Source organism: Pseudonaja textilis, chromosome 1 (genome assembly GCF_049901715.1).
Source record: "Pseudonaja textilis isolate UNSWEBS1 chromosome 1, rPseTex1.2, whole genome shotgun sequence".
Classification (NCBI taxonomy): Eukaryota; Metazoa; Chordata; class Lepidosauria; order Squamata; family Elapidae; genus Pseudonaja; species Pseudonaja textilis.
This window is the reverse complement of record NC_141990.1, coordinates 121746249-121769160: the sequence shown is the minus strand read 5'-3', so window position 1 is coordinate 121769160 and position 22912 is coordinate 121746249. Positions and strand designations below refer to the sequence as shown.

General features: G+C 39.4%; 1 protein-coding gene across 9 annotated transcripts in view; it reads right to left on the bottom strand.

Moving 5' to 3' along the window:
* KHDRBS2 (KH RNA binding domain containing, signal transduction associated 2) overlaps positions 1-22912 on the bottom strand; it is a 462416-nt gene that overhangs the window by 219086 nt on the left and 220418 nt on the right. The gene's annotated exons all lie outside the window — the stretch shown is intronic.

Sequence of the window (22912 nt, the reverse complement as noted above, 5' to 3'; positions counted from 1 at the left end):
TCATCTCTCTTTCTCCTTCTCCCTCTCTCTGTTTCTCATGTCTATTTCTCTCTCTCATCCATAACTGCTAAGATTAGAGGCTGTTTTTAATAATCGTATTCCTTTGCAATTTTTTTCACACACATTTATGCATATGTATCCAATACTCTTTCTTCCTTTCTGCTACGTATTCAAAATAGGCAAAGATTTGTGTGTGTGTGTGTGTGTGTGTGTGTGTAGCATGTGTATATGTGTGTTATGTATGTGTATGGTTATGGATATGTATTTCACTATTAATGTGTGCCAGTGTACTTAGAGTAAAAAAATGACAATAAAAGTTGCACTTGATTTCAATGTAAACAGCCAATTTGCAGTATTACTAAATTTTGCTAGGCATCTACTGCATGTTATTTTCTCTTCCTTGATAATCTAGTCTTAGCTGGGAAAAACAGTCTGGAGTCACTGGCGAGAGCAGCTCAGCACAGAGAAAAGTCACGCGTCTCCCCATATTCCTTTCTCCACAAGCAGCCTTGTCCTCTCCTCCTCATTTGTGAAACCCATTAAGTTTAAAGGTGCGGTGAGAGGCTGCTCACTAAGAGAGGAATATGGGGAGATGTGTGACTTTTCTCTGTGCCAAGAGGGCTGCTCTCTCTCTCTCTTGACTCCACTCTTGGCACGGAGAAAAGTTAGCGGGAGCAGCGGTTGGGGTGATCGGTCACTCATCCCAGGGTTCCTGCTCACCATACCTGTGGGGGGTGGGGGATGCAGCGGCAGTGAGGCAGCAATGGTGATGGCATCAAGGAAGGCAATGGCAATTCTGGCAGCATTGGGACTTCCAAGACCAGCTCCCCTCCCCCAGCCATCCATGCAGCCACACATGTGGTGCATCGGGGCTTCCAGACTCTGCTCCCCACAGCCACCGTCAGCTGTCCCGGATTCGATCAAGGGGTGATTTGCTGACATGAGCCTCTCCACATGTTCCTTCCTGCTGCTCTTACTGGGAGAACAAAAAAGTTTTTCTTGGCACAGTGAAATGCTTGCAAGTCCCCCTCCCATTGGAAACTGCTCCTGAGCAGCAGAGAGAAGTAGGATTTAACCTGGCTGCTTCTCTGCTGCATGGGAGCTACTTCCAATGGGAGAAGGACTTGCAAGAATTTCAATGTGCTGGGAAACTCTCTTGCTCTCCCAGAGCAGCAGGTGAGAGAAGCAGCCACTAACCTGGCTGGAGCCTACATGTGCCTCTCCAAGTGTTCCCTGGTGGAAAGCAAGTGGTGGGAGAAAGGCGACCAGTGGCAGTGGCAAAAGGCAAGTGGGGGGAAGGTGACCGGCGGCGGTGGTGGCAAAAGGCAAGGGGGGGGGGAAGGTGACCGGCGGCGGTAGTGGCAAAAGGCAAGGGAGGGATAAATATGACCAGTGGTGGCAGATAGGCGACTGGGGCTTGCAGAGCCTCACTCACCCAGGGAGAACCATTCAGGCAGGACCGTAGCAGAAGGCAGGCAGCAATAGCTGGCCTGGCAGGTGCGCAAAAGCAGGCTGCAGGCAGCAGTATCACACATGTGCACAATGTCATGCTTGAGTGATAAGGACTGACTGGGCAGGTAGCGGAGAAGCAGGTGGAGAGGGGAGAGGCCAGCCAGAGGCCCGGTTTACCAGTTCTCTGAAGTAAGGAGAATCATAACAACCAGTTCAACCGAACCAGTCCGAACCAGTAGAATCCCACCCTGATTTTATACTGGAAAAGCTTTTCTTCAGAGTTTCTTCATCTTCCCTTTTTGTGGGGGATGGGGTGGGAGGAATTGGCCTACAGGTTCCCTCATGGTAAAATTAGCAGGTATTTTTTCATTTTACATTTGGAAGAAGGGCTAAATGTTCACAATGTCATTAAACATCTTTATTTTCCATTGCCACACTTTACTAATACATCTAATTTCAAATGGTAGAAATCAAGGAATAGAAAAAGCAGATGGCTGTTATGGAAGCAGATATATTATGGAAGTAGGAAGCAGTCCCAGCTAGGGAGGGTCACAATAGCACTCTCTAAATTAACTGCTAGTTTGTGGATCATTGTTACAGCCAACCTTTTGAAGTTTGGCTACTTTCAAATAACGTTATGACCCAGCATAACAGTAGGGGAGATGCGGTGGCACAGAGACTTAATGATTCTGGAACTGTTGTCCAGAAATGGTGCACTCCAGTGGTTTGAGACTGGCTTTATAAGATAGAGCGAGCTCCCATTGTTCGATTCCCAGCTCCTGCCCACCTAGCAGTTCGAAAGCACACAATATTACCAGTAGATAAATGGATACTCTTTGATGAGAAAAAAACATTAGCTATGTTAGCTGCAGAGAGCGGAAGCTGGAGCTGGATCTGGCTGGACACAAGGCATCGTGACATGAGGAGAGATGAGGTAAGATAGGCAAAGGAGTCCAGAAGAACCAGCAACCTGAGTATTGCTAGTATAAAGCTAGTTTGCCCCACCCAGCGCATCAAAAATAGGCATGTGAACACCAAACAAAATAAACTAGCATTCTAGGCCTTCAAGACGGCAGTGTTTATCTAGCATGTGTAGATTTTCCTGACACTGTGAATCTTCATTGTTCTATTGCTTTTCTGTCTCGGTGCTGTCTCCTGTCAATGTCAGTGGATGTATAAGTGTCATGGCCCTGTCGGAGCCTGAGTTGGCGGAGAAGGACAAGCTGGAGCTGAGCTGACAGAGGTCAAGGGGGTGGCCTCGTTGGCTCCAGAGGAACATGGGATGGAGCAAGACAATACAGTCCTGGGTCCCTTGGGCTTGGGACAGTTTGCCAGCAGGGAGGAATGAGGGCAGGACAACTGAGAGAGGGCAGGCAGTGGAGATGAGGAGCAATGGAGCGCAGGCTACGAGCAAGGAATGCCCCCTCCTGATCCCCAAGCATGGAGAGTGGAGAGGAGGCAGGAACAGCACAGGCTGACCCAACAACTCAAGAGGAGAGTGCCTTGCCCCTCTTCACAAGGCACCCTTAAGGAGATGCTGTGGGGAGGGACGCTTGACAGGAACAAGCACTGAATTTATGGAGTTTTGTGTGCTGTTGCTGACATCTTGAGTTAGCTTGACTTCTTGCCTTATTGCTGCTTTGTTCCTTTGCTTCGTTGGACTCATTGCCTTGTTCCTTTGCTTTGTGGTTTCATTGCCTTGTTCCTTTGCCTTGCTGAACTTCTAGCCTTGAAACTGTTGTGCTAACAGCATTTTGCTGGACTACTCGCAGAAAGAGGCTGTTGGATGTGTGTGAAACCGCTTTGCTCTGGGACTTGCCATAAACATGGGAGCGTTTGGTGGAAATAAAGGGGAGCAATAAAGGGGAGTTTGAACTATCAGCTGGCTATGTTGCCTCCATGCCTTGCCCCAGGTCATCACAATAAGTAAATGGACAGTGGAAGTGTGACACTTGTGTATAATGAAACAGAAAGATTTCTATTTAGTTGCATGTTAAGTTTTCTTAATACTTCATTATACTTCACCTACACCAGGAAGCATGATCTTGCTTATTATGATGGTAAAGGACCTTTACTTTCAACTTTTTATGAGATTCTGGTTTTAAATTGATGAATCTTATTGGAAGCTCTCATCAGTACCCAGACCACTATAATAGGAAAAAAAACTTCTAAAAATTCAAAAGCTATAGAGGCGATGCAAATTCTAATAAGAATTTTTCAAAACTTATACAAACTTCTTCCAGAGATCAATTTGCATTGTATTTCATGTATTTGCATTGTATTTCATGTATTTCATACCTTATAACTTTATATATATATATATTTGTTTTCTTAAGTTTTTGCGGGTACTTACATGTATGGCATTCGGCTTTGCTCGGGTATTTTCCCACGTCATAGTAGCTGTGCTTTTAAAGTTGTAGCGACGTTTCAGCAGAATCTCATCTGCCATCATCAGGCTTCTGTATAGTGTTCATCTGTGAGTTAGGCTTTTATAGTGGTTTCAGATTGAAACCACTATAAAAGCCTAACTCACAGATGAACAGTATACAGAAGCCTGATGATGGCAGATGAGATTCTGCTGAAACGTCGCTACAACTTTAAAAGCACAGCTACTATGACGTGGAAAATACTCGAGCAATCAAATATATATATATATATATATATATATATATATATATATATATATATATATATATATATATATATATATATAAATATAAAGTTATAAGGTATGAAATACAATGCAAATTGTGTATGTGTGTGTGTGTGTGTGTATATCTTTATTTGCTTACTGGCTGACTTGGTAAATAACTACTTCTTATAATAATTTTGTTCCCATAATCAACTGTGTACATTCTTTCCTCCTATTGAAGCAAAATTAAAATTCCATGATAGGAATTAGTTGTATAAATTTCTGCAACAACTGCCAAACTCTTTGTGGCTCCAAAGTAAGCTTATTAGAAAGTATGGAGGGTCAGGGAGCCAAGCTGCCTATTGCCTATTTCTGATTCTCTTTCAAACTTTCTAAAGCAGGGGCATCATCATGTGATATATCAGGACTTTCCCCTTTTCTAACAACTGGGTGGGAACATGGCCAGCACGTGACACATCAGGCCTATGGGCCGTGAGTTCGAACCCCTGTTCTGAAGTAAATCTGAAATATTCTAGTGTGAAAAAGAAAGAAATTTGAAGTTTGGCGAACAATCTGTTCTCAGTTGTGAAAGGAAAACCCAATTAATGTCCCTGCTATCCTATATAAGGGACACAAAACTGAAACCTAAATGACTTAACCCTTTGCTGCAGAACAATTTTAAATTTTTAGATCTATTGGTGTTGTTTCTTTGTAGGAAATTAGAGATGATCCTAAAAATACTAGTTTACAGTTTCCCAATAAATCCCTTGAGTGAAATTACTCCTGGAGGTAAGATATAAACTTTTTTTGTGTGCATGTGATCCTACTTAATGCCTTTCCCATATTATCAAAGACTTCGAAAGCACAGCTATCTGGATTTTCTATCTGTTTCATCATTATCAAACAGATATGGAAAGATCACTTCCCACACATGGTGTGATAAAGGCATCCAATCTGAAAGACAAATATATTTTTATACTATATTGGGAATAAAGGCCAGTAATAACACAGATGCTGCTGCTGTTTTTCTGATTCTATGAAGTGAGGACAAACGTAAAACTATAATTATTCAGGCTTGTGCTTAGGACTATTACAAACTATATAATGTGGAGAATTTTCTTAAATTCTTTTTGGGGAATTGTATGTTCACTGCATTTTGGACAAGACATTAACTTCCTGAATATTTCAATGTTAACAGATGGTAGAATACCCAGTTTAGGGTTATAGCACCACTCTTTAGCAAAGGAGCCTATATAATATGTAGATGATTATTGGTGAAAAATAATACTATAATTGTCATTGGATTTTTTTCAGCCAAGATATATAGTAAGAAAAGTTGTTGCTACAACTAAGTGGTCTACGAACCCAACATTCATTTAGTGCTTTGCTATTTTCTTAAAATAAATCACAAAATAATGCTAGTTAGTCTTATATCAGTTTCTTTTGTAGTTTATACTCTAATATTCACTAAAATTACATTATATAAAATTATCATTAAAAATGACGCACTAAGCAGAAAATTGTACTATTTCTTTCCAGGATTTTTCAACAGAAAAGCTTTAAAGATGACAATGTTTATGGAAGGCAATCACACCTCACCAAATGTTTAAACTTGAATTAAACTTTTTTTTTTAAAAAAAAGGTTTCTTCCATACTGCTTTATTTCAGCAAATGGTCTTCAGAAGTAAGACACTTCTTTGGCAGCCTTCAAGTTTTAATAAATCCTCTGATATTTAGTCCTTCAAAACTACAAGAAATTCATTCATTCTGGAACAGAGCAAAGGAATTAAGTGTTTGACACAACTCCTTCTCCCTCCTATAATAACTACTGGCAACTGACTGGGGAAGGATAAGAGTTATTTGCTGCAGAAGGTTACCTGGCAAGTATCAATGCAACACTTCTATTTTCTCTGCTGCAAAGAGAAAACTGTCAAAAAGCCATTGTTTAATTACATTTACTGGCTGAATCTCATTAGTTGTTGTTTCCAGGATCTTACTCAGCACTGTTGGCAGCACTTCAGTTCCTTCAAAACAAAAATTACGAGTTAGAGTAATAGAAACTTGGTTGAGCTTTGCTACTTCAGATGTTAGAAATCATCAGAGTGGCTGCATCTGGGTGATGTAAGAATGACAAAGTTTCACTTATATATCCTGCCACTATTTTCAGTGCTCAGGTTTGATGAGCTTTCAAATATACACTTACATTCTTCACCACATCCCAAAGAAGAAATTTGAAATATATGCACCATAAATTTATTTTGAAGCATAATGTCAGGATTTGCCAAAAATAGAACTTCTCAGAGCTGGACAGCACACAAGTGTAATTCATGGGCTCTGCTAGCATTCTAACCAGAATTGCATTAAAAATGCACATGGGAAAGATGAGCACAAAAAAGAACAGGTATGGTAAATGTATAACAACTTCCCTTAGGAATGGCAAAAGATAGCATGAGTGAATACAAAAACTACATGGGTATTAGTTTATTAGGTATGCCTGGATGTTTTGGTTGAAAATCTGCAAGAGGTACTGATGAACAAAACTAGGGAGGTGTGGTGAAGATAGGAGGTGTTCAGACCAGACTCTGGTCTTCAGAATATCACTGAATAATATATGAGTATACGAAAGATATAAGGCAATTGCCACTGCCTTGTTGTATGCAGTACAAAATGGTGACTTTTGCATTGTCACTAAAGAGATGGTCTTCCTCTAGTAGGATAGGTCAAAACCAGGGGTGGGCTGCTGGGAGTTTGCAGGGGTTCAGGAGAGGCCCTAGCTAAGATTCTGTGCCGTTCAAAGAGCCCCCAAATCCCACTCCTGGCTAGCTCTGCCCACCCCTCCCCTCCCCTCCCCAAGTCCCCATGTGGCTGGATGTAGGTAAATGCAGGGTGCATGCAGAGGGTTGGGGAGAGCGAAAAACAGGCATCCTGGAAGTTCCAGAGAGCCTCTGGAGCCCGGGGAGGCCATTTTCACACTCCCAAGGGCCTTTAGGAAAGCCTCTGGAGCCCAGGGAGGGCAACCCCCCCCTGCCATGGTGCAGGAGACTGACTAGGCCATGTCCACCATGTCCATCCCACCCAGCAACCAGGCAGAGAACACTGTACAACATTTTTGAAGCTCACCTCTGGTCAAAACCATTGAGGATAGGTTTTCCTGCAAGTAATGGCTATGGAGAATGTATAAGATGTCAGCTATGCTCTGAAGGTTGCTGCAAAAGGAAGGGAACAGCCACAGAAGGTGGACAGCACATTGGCCATGCTCTGACATAGGAAAAGGAGCAGAGAGATATTTCTTCCCAGCCAGAAAAAAGGTGTTACATGGTAAATCACGTGGTTTGTTTGAGACTCATCCTTTTTATTACCTGTCACACTCCTGGAACCAATTACTGCAGAGTACTGAGGTATCATGTATATGTTCTATATCAGGGATGTCAAATTCATGGCCTGCAGGCCAGATGCATCATGCGTTGGCCACCACCATGCCCAGTTTAATAAAGGGGGAAAAAGTTGCAATACATCATGTGCCGATGTTGTGACAATGCAAGTTTGACACCCCTGGAGTTCTAAATGCTCTGGAGAAATGTCAAAGAACAGGTTTCTATAGATGATACGTCAGGCCTTCTGCAAGAACCATCAACCTATTTTTTTTGTTTTTGTTTTTTTAAATTTCTGAAGCGTAACTGCCACAATGGAGATTGACATAAAGCAGACAAACTATCAGATTTTCCTCCACTATTTGTCTTCTCATAAAAAATAATAACTATCAGATTTTCAGGGAACAATAATCTCCTTGACAGGTTTCTTTCTTCACGAATCTCTTAGTAATATGAAGTTATAAATTAAAGATTTGGAAGTTAGAGAATAATAAATAAAGATCACTGAAAAAATAATATTTTTGCCAGATCTCTCTTGGCATGAACATGAAGTGGAAATTCTACACCAAAATATCTGCTAAGCTGCTTTCTACACACGTTCTAAAATGTGATTTGGAGTTTCTCATTGCCATCTGCTGAGATATTTTACCCTTCCTCTCAATATGGCATTTTTCCAAACAAGGAAGCAGTATTGTCTTATTGGGAAATTGGGAAACTAATTAATATTCTGATGCTAAGCCCAGCATTGGAATCTCCTGCTAATTTAATAAAAATGTCCACACAGTGTCTATGTTTATAACTGCAAATGACCAAAACTTTTAAGAACATGCGAAGGGAGGGAAGGAGAATGATGGAGGATAAAAGGAGTTAGGAATGGAGAAATAAGTCCAATTATGCAAGCAGACTTCATTATTTTTTGAAGCAATTGTCAAGCAGTGGCCCTGGAGAAGATAGCTTAGAAGACTGAGGTATAGAATAGTGAAACATCATCATTTCAACATGAAATTGTACTTTATGCTTTTAATATCTATGTACTACCTAAAGAATATAAATTATGCAGCAGCTCTAAAGTATAAGCATTTTAAATAATTGGAAAGGACAATTTGAAGATAGCACACATGTGCTTTGCAGTCTAAAGTGTTTCCAACCCTTTCAAAGCATTGGATTTAATCTGTAAGGCTTTTGACAAGTTTGAATGAAGGTATAGGTAGTCCTTATTCAAGGACTGCCTTATTTAATGACTGTTTAATGAACTATGCAACCCATCCTTGGATTTATGACAGGGGTGTCAAATTCACATCATCATAGCATCGTCACATGACGTATCACAACTTTTTCCCTTTTGCTAAACTGGGCATGGGTGTGGCGCATCCTGCCTGTGGGCCACAAGTTTGACAGACCTGATTTATGATCTTGCAGATCTATAAAGCAAAGGAAAGCTGAAGTGAGATCATAAGCATAGTTGCAGTTAATTTTTCTTTTATTCTGGGATATAAGTAAAGTTACCTGGTGGTTTTGCAAAGTTGTTGTTTTGAACATCTCTAATAGCTTAAGATAGCTAAATAGTTAATTTTGGGAAATGATTAAAAAGTAAAGTTGGTCAACTGAGTGTCCTTAAAAAAGCTCTGCTGTGATTGAAAAAATGATGGCTTCTTTTCATCTCCTGATACTCAACTTTCAGAAAATCATTCCACTATGGTCTTCTTTTGAGAAACAGCCATCTGGAGCACAAGTGGGCAATCTCCCCTCCTCTCCTTTTCCAGAGAGGGTCCTTTGGCTATGGCTGCAATAGCATCTCTGCTCATTTGGAGACATCTTAGCTTGTTATTCCTCACCCAGAAATCTACCAGTGGAATACTATGTTATGGGACTTTCCCCAGTTACCAAAGTCCACCTTGCTGTTGTAGTAGCTACTTGACCGATAGATAAATCGCAGAATTTTGATCACCCTATGATTATGTATATCTTTCACACATTTTATGCATTCTTTGAAAATGCATGTATATGTTTTTCCTCTCCTGAAGGGCTTATTTGCTAAAAACTAATTATTCTAGCTACTTAAAATGGAACCCTGGTAAGTGCCCTCCCATAAATTTGACTTTCCTTCTGTCAGAATTAACTGAGAAGATCCCATGTGAATGGCCGTGTGATTGTGTACCACTAAATTCTCAGCTTTTGATTCCCAGGCTTGATCTCTCTGATACCTGCCTCAGTTTAATTCTGATTTAATTATTTCCTCTGATGGCTCTTGTCACAGAGATCAAGCTGGGAAATTGTGTGCTGGTATTCAATGTGTTCTATAGATGCTGCACTAGAATCTTTCTCTTTCCTTCAAATATGTGCTGCTCATGCTAAAGAACTTGTTGCCCTTGCTTCTACTTGCAAATTGGGAGTGGACCAAATTGCAATATTGACATGAAGTATGCCCATTGGCTGAGTAACTATTTTGGTGTTCTTTTGAAGGAATAATAGTTCCTAACCTCCCCAGGTACTTCAATTTCCCACATATCTTGCTTCGCTTTGAGATTTTGAAACTAGCATGCTGATGCAGCAGCCTGTACAATTGCCCTTAGAGGCCTACTAGTTGCAGTAATACCCAATAGTTCAAAGACATGCCTAAATCCCTACCTTCACATTTTTTTACAGAAATAAGCCTGAATAATAGTTTGAAAAATGCAGCTATAGATTGAGGGTGTACAATGGATTCTGAAGGAATTTGGCATCATTCAGCAGATGTTTTGCAGCAGCTCAACAACTTGCAAAGCTTGCAAAACTTGTGCCACATATGTGAATAACCTATTTTGTGTGTCTGGTACACTCCTTTTATGCATTCTTATCAATTATGATTAAACCATTCCATGTGCCAATTACATTGTGGACTTATGAACACAATTGAGCCTAAAATTTCTGTTGTTAAACAGAGACATTGGTGAAATGAGTTTTGCTCCGTTGTATGACCTTTCCTGCCAGGAAAGTTGTTACATGAATCACTGCAGTTGTTAAGATGGTAACATGGTTGTTAATCTGGAGTGAATCTGGATTCCCCATTGACTTTCTTGTCAAAAGGTCACAAAAGGTGATCACCTGACCCCAAGACACTGCAACCACCATAAATATGAGCCAGTTGCCAAGCAACCAAATTTTAATCACATGACCACGGGGAAGCTGCAATAGTTGTAAGTGTGTAGAACAATCATAAATCTTTTTTTCCAGTACTGCTGTAACTTTGAACAGTTACTAAATGAATTATTGTTAACTTGAGGGCTACATGTACACTGTGTGACTCCTGGGGAGGCCCTCCTTCCCACAGCCTGGCTTTCGATATAAGGACCTTTTCAAGGCTCACAGATGGACTTCACAGAGCTTTCTAAGAAAAGCATGTTCCTTGTGCTATTTGTGGTTTGTACTTTTTCAGGGTGCATCCATGTGATTGCACTGATGCTGTCACTATGGTTAAAATCAGAGGTGGTATTCAGCAGGTTTTGACCAATTCTGGAGAATCAATAGCATAAATTTTGAATAGTTCCGAGAACCGTTAGCAGAAATTTTGAGTAGTTCAAAATACCACCTCTGACTGGCCCCGCCCACATCTATTCCCTGCCTCTCGAGTCCCAGCTGATTGACTAGGTCTTCTTCTGTTGCCCGCACAGGAGAATGGAGCTGGAAATCAGGTTAGTGGGGCGGGGAGGGAATGGAGATTTTACAATATCCTTCCCCTGGAATGGGGAAGGAATGGAGACTTTACAGTATCCTTCTCCTGCCACACCCACCAAGCCATGCCCACCAAGCCACACCCACAGGTAGTAAAAATTTTTTAATCCCACTACTAGTTAAAATGTTGACTGATTGTGTTCCTAGATGGCATTTTGCTGTCGCATTGGAATTTGAAGCAGATACTCCTTTTGCTAGCAAGTTAATGAAAATCAACTACAAAGCCCTGGGTATCAAGTTACACTTTCATACTCCTTAGTACCTCAGAGTATCTAGAACAATACAACTAAGGCATGGAAAGTCAGTTGGATAAAGACACTACTAAAAATTGCCTCTTCTATCCAAAAATGCCCTCCACACATTCTTATGGGGATCAGAACACCTCATGACAGGAAGCAGGAGGTGTTTCTGCTTGAAACTGTATTTGGCTGGCTGATGTTGGGACTCGCTGATTATAATTGCTTGATGCCTCTAGATGGACACTTTGGAACAATCTCTCATTAAAAATTTCCAGCTCGGTTTCCCAAGGTGAGAGCTTCATTCCAGCCTTCTGTTACAGCAGCGTGCCATTCTTGAAAGCCAGGAGACTATGTTCTGATCCAGAAATAGGGAAGCACAGCCAGGCACCATGCTGAATCAGATCCTTTTAAATGCTGCTGACAAGTCACACTGTATGTAAAGTGCAAGGGTTCAACGACTTGGATACAAGCAACCCACTGGGTTAGCTTTACTAGGTAGACCAGCTTAGGGGATCAACTTCCAAGGAAAGCTACAATAATTTTTATTGAGATTGGAAATCTTAACAGAATCTTGCAAGTGTAATTGTGCCTCTACCTCCTTCTTATAGTTCACTGAATACAGAGATAATATCTGTGGAGAATTTCATTTGGGGGGAGGACCTGCTGATAATGATATTTTGCAAAATTGTGAATCTGTTGCATGATATATTACCATTATTCTATGTGAAACCAGCAACTGAACCATTACAGGGATGAAACAGAAGATGCAAACCAATATTTTGTGCTGGAAATTTCTCCCTTTCTTGTCTGTACTCATTCACTAGGTGAGCAAAATTATTTCCTACGAATCAACCTTAAAACCTGACTGCTCACAGGGTAGGTACAGGGAACTTGGAAAACTTGCTTTTATCTGACAAATTTTTATTTTATTTCCAAAGTTAAAATATATATTTAAAAAAAATAGAGAAACAACAACAAAGCAAAAACTAAACAAGATGAAAAAAATGTAAATAAAAAGCTAAGCAAACCTACACGTATTTTGTCCCCCTCCCCCTCATTGAATACTGATTCATATATTTCAACAATAATATCCCAGCCCTTGCAAAGTAGGTCTACAACATATAAACTTCTACAGTTCCTTGGAAAACTTTAGGAATTCCTAAATGTTATACAGGGAATTTCCCTCTTTAATTCCACTTAAGGAACAAAATTTGCATAGATTGCAAAGGAGCCCCCCGCTACTCACCAACACTGCTGCCCCCTCCACCCTCCCTTAGCTTTTGCTCTGACCTGCCCTAAATATTCCCCAAATTAGCAGGCAATTAGCTCCTAGTTACCAAATAGAATACAGTAATAGCGCTTCTTCTGCTTTCCCTAAACTCAGATCACAGTGCTATCTCCTGAAACTGTTCACACGTTGGAAATATGTGAAATGCTAGGAAATATGTGAAATGCTGACCAGAGAACCACATAGATCATTTGACATTGAGCGTAAAGACCCTTGATCTCTTCTATATTCATAAAAATAAAGTTCTATAAAGCACAGGTATCAAACTCGATCGTGTCACGTGACGTATCGCGACCAAGCACAACATTTTTTTGCCTTTGCGGAGTCAGGGTGGGTGTGGCCTGTGCATGATGCATCCAGCCCATGGGTTGCCAGTTTGAAACCCCCGCTATAAAGCCTTGACCCCTGGAGGGAAAGAAACTTCCAGGAAACTTCTGTACAGTTCTTTTTTAAAAAACGAAACAAAAACAGAATATGAAGGAAAACCCTTAACTAAGTCTCTGTTTTAAAAACTTCATAAAGTTTTTGAGCTTCATAAATTTAATTAATTAGTTTATTAAATTTGTATGCCTCCCATTTCACTGTTACAGTGACTTTGGATGGCTTACAAAATGATAAAAATGTGAATAAGATCATACAAGTTAAAATTAAAAAGATTAAATAAGAAGCTAAAAGCCAGGAGGACAGGCAATATGAAGGTGGGGATCTCTCTACCACATCAACCGCCCCTATCAGGGCCTGGGCGAGATGGCACAGCCAGATTATCAGGCTCTTCCAGAAGACCAGGAGGGTGGGGGGCATCTCACCTTCAGCGGGAGAATATTCTAAAAGGCAGGGACCCCACCAGCCAAAATTCTTTGGTAGATGCAGTCTGGAGTAGGCCTCTTCTACTGGAGCAAGCAAGAAGGGCCAATCTCATTGGAGTGGGACAGCTCCTTAGACACTCATTTCTATTAATTGGAACTTGTAATTTTTAATGCCGTTCTTGATTCTGTAGAAAATCCAGAGGGAGAAGTTTCTTCTTTGTTTAAGGTGGCCTCACGAAATTGTATAGCTCTGGATTTACTGATAGCAGCCCAGCGGGGAGCAGGGAGAGGACAAGAACTGTGTTGTTTCTGCACAGAAAAAAAAGTGGAAATATACAGCAAACCATCTAAATCCATCTAAATCCTCAGAAGTGCTATTATATCTTTCAGGGAAGCTGCCCATACCACAACAAAGCGGTTGAGAAATTATCCTGGCTTACTTTGTTTTTCCCAAACTTAGGAACATAGGGAAATGCTATTTTAAAAACATTTTAACTGTTGCTTCCTTTCTAAGTCTCACAGACTTTCAAGGAAACTTGAAAGAACAGGTTAGGGATAGACCATTCTGGAAATCTATCTATGGGGTCACTAGGAGTTGAACATAAATTGATAGCATATAATTCCCCACCAAGGATCAGGTCTTTATTATGAGAAGCCTACATTAATCACACCCTGAACAAAAAGAAACAAGGTAAGGAAAAAAGTTTTGTGTAATCAAATGAAGCAACAAAAATAGAATTAGAGCAATAACCAGAACCACCTAGGCACGACAATGGTTAAACTAATAAAATTTCCTTCGTTGCAGAGTTATAACTCTTGGCATGAAGTAGAGGAGTGGGCACAAAGTAGAAAACAGAGCCTCAAGTTAGGCAAGTAAATTACCCCAAATATACTTTCCCTAGAAAAACAGAAGTGTCAGCTCAGCTATAAAATGCTTAGATACCAAGGAATGTTAATTTAAACTCTAAAGAGAGAATAAAAACACTGGGAGATAGATAAACCTTAAAAGAAAGTAAAATCTTAACAGAGACTTTCTTTGAGCGTTTTAATTAAGGAATTTTGCCTCTGTTGCCTCATCGTTCTTATCTTATGAATACATAAAATATCTGCCATAACCCAATCAGTGAACAGCTGTACTGATTAAATGCAAATTGTAATTTGCATTAGTCTATGAAGGAGGATGTCTTGTAAACCCTCCTCTTGTAGGCTGGTGTTTTTTTGCCTCTAGAATGACAATGAACCAATGTGTGCTTTGTTCATTTAGAACCAGAAGTCTACACACAAATCCATTGAAACAATTAGTTTATTGGGGTACCTCAGGCAAAAGAACAAGTCTAAAAGGGATGGGGATGCAAAATACCTCTTTATAGATTTATGCAAATTACAATTGAATCAGCATAGCATTTAACTGATTAGATTATAACAGGTTCATGTTAATGAGGTCAGAATGGTAAGATGATAGGTTGAGTACAAGAGACCTTCTTGAGTTGAGGAAGGAAAGAATCCAAGAATATGATTTTTTTTATTGTGTTATGTTCCTCTAAGAAAAATAGGGAGTTACAATGGCACTGGAAAAGTGACTTATGACCATTTTTCACACTTACGACTGTTACAACAGCTTCATGGTCAAATGGTCAAAATTTGGATGCTTGGCCACTGGTTCATTGGCCACTGGTTTATATGGTTGCAGCGTCATGAGATCATCTTTTGTGACCTCCTGGCAAGCAAAGTCAATGGGAAAGCCAGATTCATTTAACAACTGTGTTTCTAACTGAACAATTGCAGTGATTCACTTAACAAATATGGCAGGAAAGGTCGTAAAATGGGGCCAAACTCTCTTAACAACTGTCTCACCTAGCAATGGAAATTTTGGGCTCAATTGTAGTTATACGTTGAGGACTACCATCAATAAGGCCAGAAAGCATCAGTTTCGCCTAGTGGCTCGGGCACCAACTATAAACTGGGAGACTGGGAGTTCTAGTCCTGCCTTAGATATTGAAGCCAATTTGGTGACCTTGGAGCAGTCTCTTTCTTCCCAGCCCTAGAAAAAGGCAAGGACAATCCCACTTCTAAAAACATTGCCAATAAATCTGCAGGGACTAGTCAGGCAGTCACCTGGAATCAAAGCTGACATTAACATACAAATACATACGTAATTACCATAGAAAAAGAAACAACCTAAGTTGGTAAATTTCATCCTAGCAGCAACCCAAAAGAGAAGAAGAGTCGGGTAATCTTGAGACTGGGGAGCTGAGGTGACCATCTTTTAGCAGAAACAGCAGATATAGCAAGATAAAGGAGCAATTTCTCAAGACATCTATTTTCCCATTTTTCCTTTTTCCAGGTTATGAAACCCACTTGCTTTCTCTGTTCAAAAGGAGGGTGTACATCTTGTGAAAAAATAGATAACTATATCTCTCTGTATAACTACTCCCCTTTCTCCAGCAAAAAGCTCCATGATATTTCAAGTGTGTCTCCAAATCATGATTGGGTCATTGTAAAAACAATGCTACAGGCAAGACAATATTCCTAATGGTATGAAAATCAGTAGAAACAAATCAGAACAAATAATTTTGGTTCATAAACCCTGAGTAGCGGTCCACCTATATTAATTTTAATGATGAAATGGGAGGATAAAGCTTTTGATTTTGTCAGTCTTCTGCACTAAATGTGCAGTAATGTTTTCTTTGCTATTCAGTAATACAAGATAAATAAATTACTGTGAGATGCTATCTTTTTACCAAAAGCTCATTTGGCCATTTGAATGACTAGTGTATTTCAGTAAAGTACACACTTATATTACATTTAACAGTATGCAAATAACACATGAAAAATTTGGTGTGCAACTGGTTATATGCATTTCAATAACATAATCGGCTTAACCCATATACGTCACTATGGAAAAAAGTTTTATTCTTTTTCAAAGCTTATTGTGAGGTGAAACCTTTGGATAAAAATGTACAGAATGAAGGAGGAAATATAGCAAGAGGGTCTTTTTTTAATTTTTAGCAGAGCTAACAAATAAGGTCAAATAAGTTTGACTTAACCAGGATGTGATAAATTAGGACTTAACTTGGACATTTCCCAGGGAATAACATTAAGCCAAATGAGATTTAACTGATTAGGACTTATGGCTAATTGGGATGATAATTCCTTTATAAAATAAACCACATATCAATTCTAGATCAGAATCCAAACAGTCTTTGAATCCAGCCTATAATTTGTTTAATCTTACATGGTAGTGATTCTAAAACATGGCTCTGTATAAATAAAATTACACAAACGACGGTCCAAAGACAATTAATGAGTTTAAGGAATAACTTTATTAACAGTTTGGAAACTTCTCCCAGCAATAGCTTGCTTGATTGTTTAATTGTTTTCAGTGTTTGGGATAAGTATCTTTCAAACTTATTATTTCTCCCTTAAAATGGGTATCATTTCTCCCACAAAAAGAGGAAAAGCCAGCCAATAATAATATTGACTAGTTTTGGTGAAGTTAAAAGGATATTTTTCCTTTGATGAGAAAAATCATGTATTACTTACTGGTTTTACCTTCTGGCTTTATCTGATATTTGTTGCCATTTGTGTACTTAAAGCATTCATACTTGACTTTTAACATGGTCTGCTATCTGCATATGCCTTAGACCAGGGGTGTCAAACTTGTGGCCCACAGGCCGGATGCATCACCCGTTGGTCACGCCCACCCTTGGTTTAGCAAAGGGGAAAAAAGTTGCAATACGACTTGTGATGCCGCAAGTTTGACACCTGTGCCTGTACAGAAGGATAGTATATTTGGCTTTTGTTTTAATTCTGAGTAGTTTAATGCTCATCATGAATAAAACACACAAAAAGACAGCATTTTCACAGAGTAGGCCTTTCACAATGTGCTTATAGGATCAGAAAACTTCTGATTTTCTCCCTTTGACATTCAAGAAAAGATGCTAATGTTTAGTTTGATTTAATCTACTGTTTGGTTTTATGAAAACTTCCATGTCAGACAATATCCAGTTAATTGCTTGCATAGCTATGAATATATTTAAAGTAGATCTGGATCTGCCTGTGGGCCTGGGGAATGCAGAGCAGGATACAGCCTATTAAATGGTTCGTAGGATGTGTTGTTGCGGGGGTGGGGGATTATTTTATTATATTATATTATTAATTTATTATATGATTCTCTCTTTTATTCATTTTATTGTTTTTATATGATGTTTTTACATTCTTGTAAGTTGCCTTGAGTCGCCATGTGTGAATAGGCAGCAGTATAAATCTCATAATAAACAAACAAACAAGCAAATAAATTGCCTTTGGCTATCCCAAAGTGTCAAATCCCTGTTTGATTTTCCTCTCTTTGTTGATGGACAATGCCAGTCACAATCTACATATTATACACCCTTTTTAAGTGTAACTCACAATAGAAGAGGATAATTGTTACAAATTTTGGGAGTTGTATAGTGGGATCCTTGGTACTCTTTGAGCTTGAAGGTTTTCTTGCAGACTTTTCATTACCAAACTAGGTACAATCATCAGTGTAGGTTTGTATAGTGGATCTTGTGGTAATACCTTAAATTTCTTAGCTAACTACTATTATTTATGTAATTGATATAACTTGAAGGATTCCCCACCTTGGTCTTAAATATACAGACGCCTTCCCTATCAATTTGGCTGATAATATCTTGCTCTTGTGTTCTTATTTTCTGGACTCTATTTTATTCACAAACAGTAAATGAAAACAGGCAGGTTACAAAATATTCTGGTAAAACCTTGAAAAATTTAGCATAATTTGTTAGTTTCTATTTTCTTCTAACCATCAAGGTTGAGTTACTAAGGAAAAGAATCTGTTTTTCCATGAATGTCAGTGAAGAAGTTAATTAACAATTAAATTATGGTACTTCATTCTGTTTTTTTTTAAAAACGGCACAAAAGTTTGCATTTAAATAACTGTTTAAATCTGTATTTTGTACCTAGCCTCAAAATATATATATCACTGGAATACATTTCCCCTCCAAAGATGAATTCATATATGCATTTAATTTCCAAACAGACATTTCTTTAAAAATGCATTTACTGTAGGCATGTGTCTTTTTTTTTTTTTAGCAGCGAACTGCATTATGACATTTAGAAAAGCATGGATTCTGATAGATGGCTTCTTCTAACCCATATATCAGCCTGTGAGGTTCAAATCAGGTCACATGGTGCCTATCACATTCTGCCTACATGGTCTAGCATCCATTCCTACTGGCTGATTTATAAGGAAACCAAATAAATGAAACAAAATGCGAAGGATTCTGGATCCTGATTCATTTGGTAGTGAAAAATTGTTCCATTTCTAATCATAGCGAACAGGGAAAGAATTGTAATCACTCTTACAGGCAAGAACACCTTTTTTCATTGCAAAAAAGAAAGAAAGAAAGAAAAAGACTTCCCTCTTGCCCTCTCTAAAGGAGAATGGAGATACTTCAAGCTGTTAAGCTCTGCTTTCTCCCTTCCCCACCCTCCCTGGGATCAATATTTCCACTGAAAAAGTTCTTTCTTTGCAGGTTCTCTCATCTGTCCGTCCCAAGCATCACCATAACAAGTGACTTACATCCCTCCTTCCTCTGCGTATTTTCAAATAGAGACCAGGGAAAAGGATAGAAGCACCAATAGTGACGCACAAAGAAGGAAGTCCTTGCTATGGTATTTCTTTACTTTCACAAGGGAAATAATATTTTATTTTATTTACTTAGTAATTTTTCACATTTATTACTTTTACAACTAACTCAAAGTGGTGAACATATACAACACCTTCCTCCTCCTGTTTTCCCCACAACAACAATCCTATGAGGAGAGTTGTGCTGAGATATGGCCCAAGGTCACCCAACTGACTTTCCTGACTAAGGCAGGCCTAGAATTCCCAAAGTCACCAAGCCAGCTTTCATGGCTAAGGTTGGGACTAGAACTCAGGATCTCCTGGTTTTTAAGCTGGTGTGCCTTAATCACTAGACCAATCTAGCAATTTGGGGGGGAAAGAATAATTTGGCATTGAACAAAAGCCAAGGCAAGGCAATTCAACTGGAAATCAATGAAATGGGTTCAAAATTTTTCTTTCCCCTTTCTAGCTTTCCTTTACTTGTCTTTTTTTCCTCTTTTTCCAAAATCATAATTCTGAAGAGAGTCCCCAAAGATTTAATTATAATAAGTAATTCTAATATCTTTGAATTAAGAGTAAAGAAATAGAAAAGATGGTTCCTAGTCAAGCCTAATAGTAGCTTGGATGAACGATGTTAGGCTTCAGGAAGAAAAAGAATGGATAGGGGAAAACACAGGACAGTTTTGATCAGTTCTTTCATCTCTTGGACTATATTCTTTCCAACCATCTCTTTATTTCTATGAACCTTATGTAATAGCTTTCCCTGAACGTGTTTTTTAGTGTTGGAAAAATTATCCTTCTGGTTTCAGTTCCAAGTGGGGGAAAAGACACTGGAAACATGGAGACTGTTTGGAAAGATGGTTTAATGGTGGACAGGACCATATGGCTTGGAGCTCCAAAGTGAAAAGGATGATCACATGCTTCAAGGTGAAGGAAAAGAGAAGGAAGGGCCAAGATGCTGAGAGACCCTTATATACCCTCTGTTGAGCCCCACCTTAGTGTTTCCTGTTCCTGTGCAAAAACTGTATCCCATTGGCTGTCAGACTCCCAGGGGCAGGGGTCTTAGCTAACTTTGTAGGCTTTGTCTGGACCACATGGCTTCACCTGAGTTCCAGCCTTGGTTGAGCCTTGGTGGATGATGATGTAATGAAAGGGCTTTAGCGAATTCCTATAGCTCTACCTGGAGATCTTTGTTATGTAAAATATTTTGGCCCAGGCCTTAATGGCCCACCCATTAACAAAGGTGGGGGTGAGCTTCTGCTTCTAAGGTGAGTTTCTGCTTCTGAGTTTCTACTCACTTTTTTAGGAGAAATATTCTGCTTTTTAAATATTTTCTAGGATATTTAATTTTTCTAGGAGAGAAGTGAGTGCTAACTTCCTGCATTAGGTAATCAGTGTCTCATTTGCATTTTTCCCTCCTCTTCCACCTTTTTTCACTTAATTGTTCCATTGAACAAAATCTTTCCTATTTACAGAACTCGAGACAATTCCATGGTACTTCGTAGCTGCAGTCACTCAGTACTTTTTGTTTCAAACAACTTCTGAAAGTTCTTTCCTTAAGTTGACTTTTCACTTGGGAAATTAACCATTTTCCTAACATTTTCTTTTTCATATAAAAATTGAATTTGAGCTCTTTTGGTATTCTGTAGAACATGTGTAATTTATCCAATTTTTGAAAAGGCTATAAATAAAAGATGATGCAATATGTTTCCCTTTGGCATAGGTTTCTTAGGTTTTCATAGGTTTTTACAACAATTAAATTTTTTGTTTTTTAAAAAAATGAAATTTTCATATCCCATTTAATACCTGATATGCAGAAGATATGTTTGGACTGTTAATGCCAAGGGCTATCACTGGATGGGCCCATAGCTATGGATCTTCCCTGGCCCTCATGGACTAGGTTAATCAAAGCTACTCTGCTGTTTTAATAATTAAAATAAGATGCAGAGTAGGTTGCCACTCTTAGTCATATCAGTGAAATATGCAGCAGATAAAGACAGTATAAGTTAATACACATTTGGGGGACGTATACCACAAGGTCGACCAAAGCTTAATTTAATTGCATGCACATTCATGCTATCCTATGTAAAATAACTGACCAGTTTGCAAGTCAACAAACTGTTGCCCTTCTCCTTTCAACTAGCAAATGCATGCAGCACATTGATAGCTTTAGAATCCAAACAAGGTGATTTATTTAATTTTTGGTTTAGAGTGTTACATGACATTAGTGTGGTTTATGTTTATAGTTTAGTTGTGCACTATTCATTGTCCTGTTTAAATAATTCATGGCATACTGAACCACACATAATTAGGGATTCCAGATGCATGTCATGCCAAGCACAGTTTTATTCTTATAGTGTTTTTCAAGATTACAGAGGTGAGTGAATCCATCCCAGTTGATCAGCCATCAATTTGATGTATTGTGTAAATCCAGAAAATAGGCTAATTCTGTCAACTTAACATGTCGAAACACAGCCCTATTTCTGCTATTTTAGGCATGACATTGAGTTCTTTCAAGAAAAAAAAAAGACAAAATTGTGCTAGCAATAGCCACCAGCATCAATAAAAAGCTACTATGCTGAAATGAAATAGCAAGGTTTCTAATCAGGAAAGAAATAAGCTTCTTGGGATAAGCAATTAGCTCTGTAAAACCCAGGCTGTCTTTAAACAAACTGATACAATCCTCTGAGATTCAAGAACAGATGGAACCCATTAAGTCTAAGTTCTTCTGCAGGTAGGAAACAACATTAGAGGCATCCAGTTTTAAAATCTGCACTCCAAAAAGCTGCAGCAAAATGTGAGAGCAGAAAACAAAATTCTGAGGATCATATTATCACTGCTCTTAACTACACTGCTCTTAGCCTGCCTTCAGTGATTTTCAGGCTATCATTTCATTGCATATTGAGGGCTACAGTCAGGGTTGTGTTTGACCTCGGGGGACTGGGGTGGGCATGGCCAGGGTAGGCATGGCCAGCTTGATGTCACTTGTGTCGGGGCGTCTGTGGTAGCCTGAGTGCTCTGCTGGAGAAAATGGGCTCCCAAGCTCTGTTTTCAGCTGCGACAACCTCCTGCAACTGTCTGCCAGTGAAAACAGAGCTTGGGAAGGCCACTTGCAGCCTTCCTGAGCTCTGATTTCAACTCCAATGGCCTCCTGCAACCCTCTGCCAGCAAAAACAAAGGTTGGAAGGGGCAGCCCTTCCAAGCTCTGTTTTCTCTGGGAGAGGCACCATGGGCTGGTTCTACACTGTTTCTGGGGTGGCCCCATGGGCCAGATCTAAATACCCCATGGCCCAGATCTGGTCACTGGGCCTTGAGTTTGACACCCCTATCCTAAACCTTTGAAATAAACACCTTCCTCAAAAGCCAAACACTGAAGTATTGAGTCTGGAAGCAGTGCCATCCAAGATGCTTTCTGTAGTCAAGCTGTTAAATGTGAATGATTTCATTGAGATGTTTGTGAAATGGGAGTTGCAAAAGCCAATATGTGGCCAATCTCAGATTTAGACCTGCAGATGTGTAACACACAGTTGTTTCTGTCTCTTCCAAGCCAGAAGACATGTATAGGCTGTCTGGATATAAAGATCTCCTGAGATTCATCTTCTTCTGCCTTTTCACTTAGATGCCTCCAGGCAGAATTTATCATCTATGATTCATCAGCGTAATGAAAGGAAACTCGGACTGTGACCTATTCAATACTGGTCTGCCAGAAGTCCCAGAAATAAACCTTCAGAGAATGAGCTGAAGATTCATAGAAATCTGGACTACCATTAATATAAGAAATCTG